The following is a 7069-nucleotide window of genomic DNA, read 5'->3' on the forward strand; positions in this document are numbered from 1 at the left end:
CTGACGCCATGTGAATGAGATTTGCAGGTGTGAGTGGGAGGCTGCCGGGGCAAACCCAGATGAATGGGAATGTGGGGAGAGGAGGGTTTCTGGGACAGAAGCAGAAGCAAAGGTTGTGCTTGAATGAGCAAAAATAGGACAGACGCCTCTTCTTGAGGGAGGGTAGATGGGTCGTCCCAAGAGGCAACTTGAGGGCTCTGAGCTGTACAACCTCAGTGCTGCTGTCCGGGAAGGATAAAACCAAGTGGGAGACGGCTTCGGCAGACACTGAGAGTCAGAATTGTCTGATGGCTTGGAAAGTCTGCCAAGCCCACTGGGGCCACCTCCACAGTAGCTCAGGCTAGGCAGCAGTCTTGATAGGTCAACCCCCATGAAATCAGATGACTGGGTAAGTCAAGGGCACAGTGCCTGCCACATAGTAGGCACTAAGTGAATAGTTACTGAATGAATAAATGAGTGGGTGGATAAGCCAATGTAAGCTTCAGAGCCAATCATTTGGTCCAGGAGCTGCATTGATTCATTCCTTAGTTCATGCAGTACGTATATTTTGAGCGTCCCCTCTATGTCTTGAACTATGCAGCAGTTCATGCTAGAAAAGGCCTGCCCTCCAAAGCTTCTAGTGGGGAGGCACAGACAAATAAATACACAAGCAAATATATAATAAGATAATTTATAAGCAAAGGCAAATGCTATAGAGAAACTAAAATGTAGTGTTAGACTGGAGCAGAGGTCAGCAAACTTTTTCCGTCAAGGGCTAGAGGGAAAATACTTTAGGTTTTGTGGACCACATACTCTCTCTTAAAACAACTCAACTCTGCCATTGTAGCCTGAAGGCCCCTGTGGACAATATGTAAATGACAAGCATGGCTATGTTCAAATAAATCTTTATGGACACTGAAATTCCAATTTCACATAATTTTTGTGTCACAAAAATGTTTTTTTTCAACCATGTAAAAATGTAAAAACTATTCTTGGCTCTCAGGCCATATAAAAACAGGTTGATGGCCAGATCCGGCCCCCAGGACTTAGTTTGCAGACCCCTGGAATAGAGTGACGGGGTGGGAGGGTCACTGCTGGGAAGGTGACATTTGAGCCTAGACTAGCATGGGGAGAAAGAACCAGCCATGCAAAGAGGAGGGAAGAACATTCCAGGCACAAGGAGGCATGGTGCAAAGGTGCGTGCGTGTATATATACACACAAATACACATCCACAGTGCTATCCACCACAGACAGTTGTTGAATAGTGGTGAGAGAAAACGGATGTAGAAACGTCTGTGTCCCCACCTGACCATGATTTGGGGATGAAGGCTATCCCGGTCTCTGTGTTCATCAGCCAGGTGTGCAGCTTCACACTTTGATGGACTGGCATGTCTCCGCACAAAACAGATTCTGACTTTACTGGCCCTGGTTTCTCTTCTGCATATTTCCTCATTGTTCAAGATTAGTCATTAGTTTTATAAGCAACAGCATCTTTCTGGAAAATTTGTGGGAGAAGCAGCTCACAAAATGAGGTTGTGCTTGTTTGTTTTGTTTTGTTTTGTTCAGGGTTTACAACTTTTTGAGTGTTATGGATTGATTCCTGGATTCTAACCAACGTCAATCATCCTGGTGCCTTTCACATGAGTGTATGGACATAATCTCACTAAATACAAATTATCGGAAGTCTTCTGGAATTGTGTATGCAAAGGGAAAATGGACAACTCCGTCCATCAACCACGCACCATGACAGCTGTGGCTACCATCAAAAACTAGGCGAAGCAGGTTCTTGGAAGCCCCTGCTGTACCTTCTCCAACCCCTACTAAGTAGGGATAGAGTAAGAGGGTGTGATGGAGAGAAACAGCCAGCCCCAGGTGAAAGGAACTTGTCTTTGAAGCATATTGTTTTGATTCTTTGGCTTCCGGCCCCTACAGCCTTTGGACTTGAGTCAACTCCTGTTCTTGTGGAAGCTACCCAGGTTCATACTTTCCCCCTCCATATGTGGATTTTTACTTTGTCAATTAACATTTCTTGCACAGAATTAAGGCACAGAATAGCATCTCAATCCTTCATATCCCCAACTGGGGGGCAAAGCAACTCAGCAGTTTTCAAGTCCTGGCAGCATCAAAAGAGCATCTGCAATCAATTACCACCTTTTCTCCCCCTGTTTCTCACCATCCATTGCTTAAAAATGGCTAACTTATTTTTTTCCCTCATATCCTTGTAAAAACACATGCACACACCAACACACACATGGCTCCCAGGCTGAGATCACAAGTGCCAAAGCTCAGCCTGGAGAGAACGTTTATGACTGGGTTATACATCCCCGAAAATAGGGGTTTATAATGGAAACACTGACAGATCATTAACTATAATAGCATAAACCGAGGCACAGAATTTTCACGTTGTCTCCATTTTGTTTGTGTCAGCAGGATTTCCAGGCCCAGAATCTGGTTGGAGCTCATGAGCTGTGCCCAAATGTGTGAGGCAAATCTGAGGGCAAGAGGACAGCCCGGAGAAAATGGCTCAGGACATGCAGAGTCTTCAGGTGCAGAATATTCTGTGATGTTTGGATTCAGAAATGATCACAGGAATCTCAGCATGGAGAAGACAACCATCTGGGCTGGAAGCTTAAATCCCTGTCAGCCACTCATCTCCAATGACCAATTGCTCCTTGCCCCAGGCATGACTTTTACTGATATAAAGAAGCAATTTAGAGCAACTAGCTAGTTAGCTGATAGATGGAAACTCTCCCCAGCAAGGTCTCCATTCTAGTTTTTGTGCTCTCCTAGGAAGAGATGCATCCACCAACTTACCACCAATGCTTAGAACATTGCCTGACACATAGTAGATGCTCAAAGCATATTTGGTGCTGCACGCATAACTGGATGGATCCATGAGCTAATGAAGGAGTTAACAGATCTCTTTCGGCCTCACTCAGGTTTCTCACGTGTGAAATGAGGGGGTTCAATACCAACAGTGGTTCTCCACTCTGGCTGCACACTGGAATAACGCTAAATCACTTTACAAACATACTAACACCTGGACCCTACCCCCGACCAAATAAGTCAGAATCTCTAGACACGTGGCTTGAGCAGCAATAGTTTGAAAAACACCCCAGGTGGTTCTAATGTAGACTAGATGATTCTAAAATTCCTTTCTGTGTTTTTAATTCTAACTAATTTGGGTCATGAAATTCAAGGCCTAGAATTTGTCTCTCCTCAGCTCAGAGAGGTAAAAGGAACAGGGGTGAAATGACATTGAGAAATTATATTTAGGAAATAATGACCATTTATTGGACTCCTTGGTGCTGGGCACTGCATATTGCATACTATTATCTCCAACCCCTCTGACAGGTGGCCTTATCCCAGCTTCCCTGTTTTTCAGATGAGGAACCTGGGGTTCAGAGAAGCAAAGTGAATTATCCAGCGATAAGGAGTTATCCAGGGAGAGGCTGACCTCCTCAGCTGCCGTGGGGCGTTGCCAATTCCTTTTCCGAATTAAAGGGTGTTCAGCATCCGGCAGAGATTTTATGTTCAGGCAGAGTGTTGGAAGAAAGAGAAGTGAGAACTTCAAGACACACCACACAAAACTGTGAGCTTTGGGGAGGAGGAATTCCCTCCCACCCCTGCGCCCCTCCCAAGTGAAAAAGGACAAGCTCGCGCTCCCCCAGGCCTGGGCCAGCTGTCAGAGATGAGCCCTGATAAAGGCCCTGGGCCTCCTCCTTGAATTCCTTTGTTCCAGAACCTATCCCATTAGAAAAAGGTCACACATCTTTGGCCCCTTTTAATTTCAGGGGTGGAGAGGTAAAAGCCCAGTCGGGGAAACATGTGCAATTATGAGCAATTACTTAAACAGCTTTCAGACAAGCCTTGGCCCTCCACCAGCGGGCACAGGGGCCGGCGTCTGCGTTTTGTAGGCGAGAAGGAGCGAGGGTGGGAAGGTGGGGACGGGGGAGGGGAGACAGCAAAGCCTTTTGTCACTGGGCTACAAAAAAACCCCATTGGTATTTCCTGCCACCGGACTAGCTGACACTAACCAGCCCTGCGCAGGGGAACTCTTCACTTAAAAGTCATCGTTTCCTTTACTTATCTGCCTCTAAAGAAACAAATCTATTAGCAGCAAGAAATCACTCCAGCGGCTTCAACTAAGTGCTTCCCCTGCTGAAAATGCCAAAGCCCTCCTGCCTTCAGCTCCGGCCGGCCATCCCCTGGCCTCCGCTCCTCCCAGGCAGCAGCTCCGAGCTGGCCCGTGTCAGGGCGTCTCTGGCCACTACAGATAACAAGGGCCATTACGTTCCAAATCCTTCCCCAACCTCCTCCCCTCCCTTCCGCCAAAATCCCAAACCCAATTTCTCCCTGGCAGATCAAAGGCCGCCCAAGCTACAGGAGAGCTCACTTGATCAATAAACTCTTGACATGGGAATAAACAGAAGGATACAATATTCTCCTTCAGGATTTATTTTGTCCATGGAATAGCAGTGGCTTGCTATGCCTTTCCTTTTGAGAACCATGGAGATTCGGTGTTAAAACTCAAAATAGTTTACTCCTGAATGAAAAATCAAAAATGCCCAGATCGCCCGAAAACACTTTTTCAGTCTTTGTTGGCCTTAAACATACAAACTGTAAGGGGAAGACTAGATCTTCCAAAAGCAAACTTTCCTTCCACTCCAACTCGGTTTGCAAAAGTTTACTGTAGAGCTACCTAAGCAAGGCAATCTCATTTTGATAATTAACTTTGCAATTTAGGAAGTATAATAAAAATTAATATGCATCTCTCACTGTTCGTCCTAAAGAATTCAAAAGTACTTCCCAGACAACGATCTGAAACTGTAGATGAAAAAGTACAGCAAACCCCAGAAATGTTGAATCCAGGACGCTGTGCATTTGGGACATACCGATTGTTTTTAAACTCTTGAGAATATTTATTTAAAAAAATCAATTCATTGATTCCTGTATCACTCTCCTATGACTGTTTCTTTGATACTGAAATCCTTAACCCGCGAAACGGAAGGAGAGAGAATTTCAGCTGAGTTGCTAAAATAGTCCAGGGAACTCATTTGGAATCTAGCTATCTAGATTGCCCCATTAACTACCATGTTATGTTTACTCACACATGCTTTCATATATAGCACATGTATATCACAATTTTTAGAAATAAAGCCTTGCATCTTCCTCCTTTGTAAGATATATAAACGTATACTTAGATCAATACGAGCTTTTCATTAGTTAGTATGGAAAATGCTCCCCAAAGATCACTGAGGCATATTAAACCACTCTAACTTAGGATCCAGATAAGAGAAAGCAAAGTAGATCAGCAACATAGGCCAGAAGACGAGGAAAAGGAGGGGGAAAATGGTGTCTTGTGACACAATGACAGTTACAGCTTAAGCCCAGAATATAGACAACAGGGTGTGTCAGCTTTACATTTATAGCCCACGGGAAGAATAGAAACTCCTTGCCAACCTGTTTGTATATTTCCTCCTACAGCATGACTTCAGATTGATAACTACCATTTACTGAGATCTCACATTTACCAGGCAAAGAGCGAAGCACTTGACAAACTACATGATTTCCTTTATTCCTCACAAGAGTCCTATGAAATAGGTACCATTTGACAGATGAGGTATATGGTCCTAAAGAGGTTAACTGTCTTCCCCAGGGTCACATGGAAGCGATTGGAAATGCTGATATTTGAACGGGGGCATCTGACTTCAGAGCTGCCACGTGAACTGCCAACCTGAAACAAAAATGTCTGCAGCTTCCCTCCCAGACCAGCACTAAGAATTTCAGTCAAGAGGCAGTAGCCTTTCTCTTCTATAAAATCGTCCTCAGTCTTCTCCATCCAAACTTTTATATGATCAAACAGTGTTTATTTTATTCATGGATATGTTTACATTGCCTATCTCCAAGTACATTATTTTTGAAACACTTTCCCCTTATTCTTGCATTCCTGCCAATTAAGTCAGGAGAAAATCAATATTTCATGGAGGAGAGAAGGGATCATAAAGTACATTGGTGGGGACCTAGAAACAGGTCTACCGCTTCCATGTACCTTCCCCCTTAGTCTTGTGACCTTCAGGAAACACATCATTTACATTAATTTCATTAGTTTTCAAGTGTAGCATTTTAAAGAAGCCTGGCATGATTTATGGATGTCTGTCCCCCGGCAAGGAGTATTTTTCTCTTTCTTCTCTTAGCACAATGATTTGCACTAATCCTTTAGAGGGGCGGTGGGTAAGTCTTTTGTTCTATTAAGGTAATGTGCAACTGTCCAGACCCTGTGTTCAATGGCTACTTTGCCAGCCCTCTCAAGTAGCTTTACCATGAAAGTTCAGGGTCAAACAGCCTTTGGATACACGTATACTGTACCGCTCACTCAGAGCAAACTCACTCAGAATGGCCTGCCTGCCTGGACACAGAACTTGGCATCCTTGGCCTCAAAGGGTTCAGCACCACGGGTCCACCTTGTGGGAAAAACGTCTCTGAGCCAAACCATACAAAGCCAAAGTGGTGGGGGGTAGGGGAGGAAGACCAAGCCAGCCAAAAGAGAAACATGTTTCCCCTGTCAAGGAAATCAGCCAGGTGAGGCCAAAGTGGGACAACGGGGCAGGGGCTAGAAGCTCCAGTGGCACCCATGGCGGATAACAGCCTCACGGAGCCCCTCATCTTGATGAATATGTCTGGGCTTCGCCGGCTTCTTGGTGCCCTGGTTCATCCCTAAGGAGTGATCATCACCATGGTAGTGACCTGTTCAGTTTGCTGCTATCTCTTTTGTCTGATTGCGGTTCTGGCCCAAGTCAACCCCCTCTTTGGACCAGAGTTGAAAAATGAAACCATTTGGTATCTCAAGCATCTTTGGCCTTGAGGGACAAGACACCCTCTCCAGTGCTCAGCCACTGACGTCATGAAGAGAATTCCTCTAGATGCAAAAGCACCTCCAAACCCAGACCACCTTCTTAGACTCACCTATTTTGGCCGTCAGTTGCCTTAAATATTCACACCATATTTGCATATCTTATTCTACAGTGAAGTATCTTTTCCTACCGTCTTTTTTACACTTTGAAAACTTATGTACCTACTTAACCTGAA

General features: G+C 44.9%; 1 pseudogene; it reads left to right on the forward strand.

The window, feature by feature from the left end:
- Positions 1-6614: 6614 nt before the first annotated feature.
- Positions 6615-6845, forward strand: LOC114905172 (annotated as a pseudogene).
- Positions 6846-7069: the final 224 nt, after the last annotated feature.

This window comes from Monodon monoceros, unplaced genomic scaffold (assembly GCF_005190385.1).
Source record: "Monodon monoceros isolate NGI ecotype Baffin Bay Population unplaced genomic scaffold, NGI_Narwhal_1 Super_Scaffold_21, whole genome shotgun sequence".
Lineage (NCBI taxonomy): Eukaryota > Metazoa > Chordata > Mammalia > Artiodactyla > Monodontidae > Monodon > Monodon monoceros.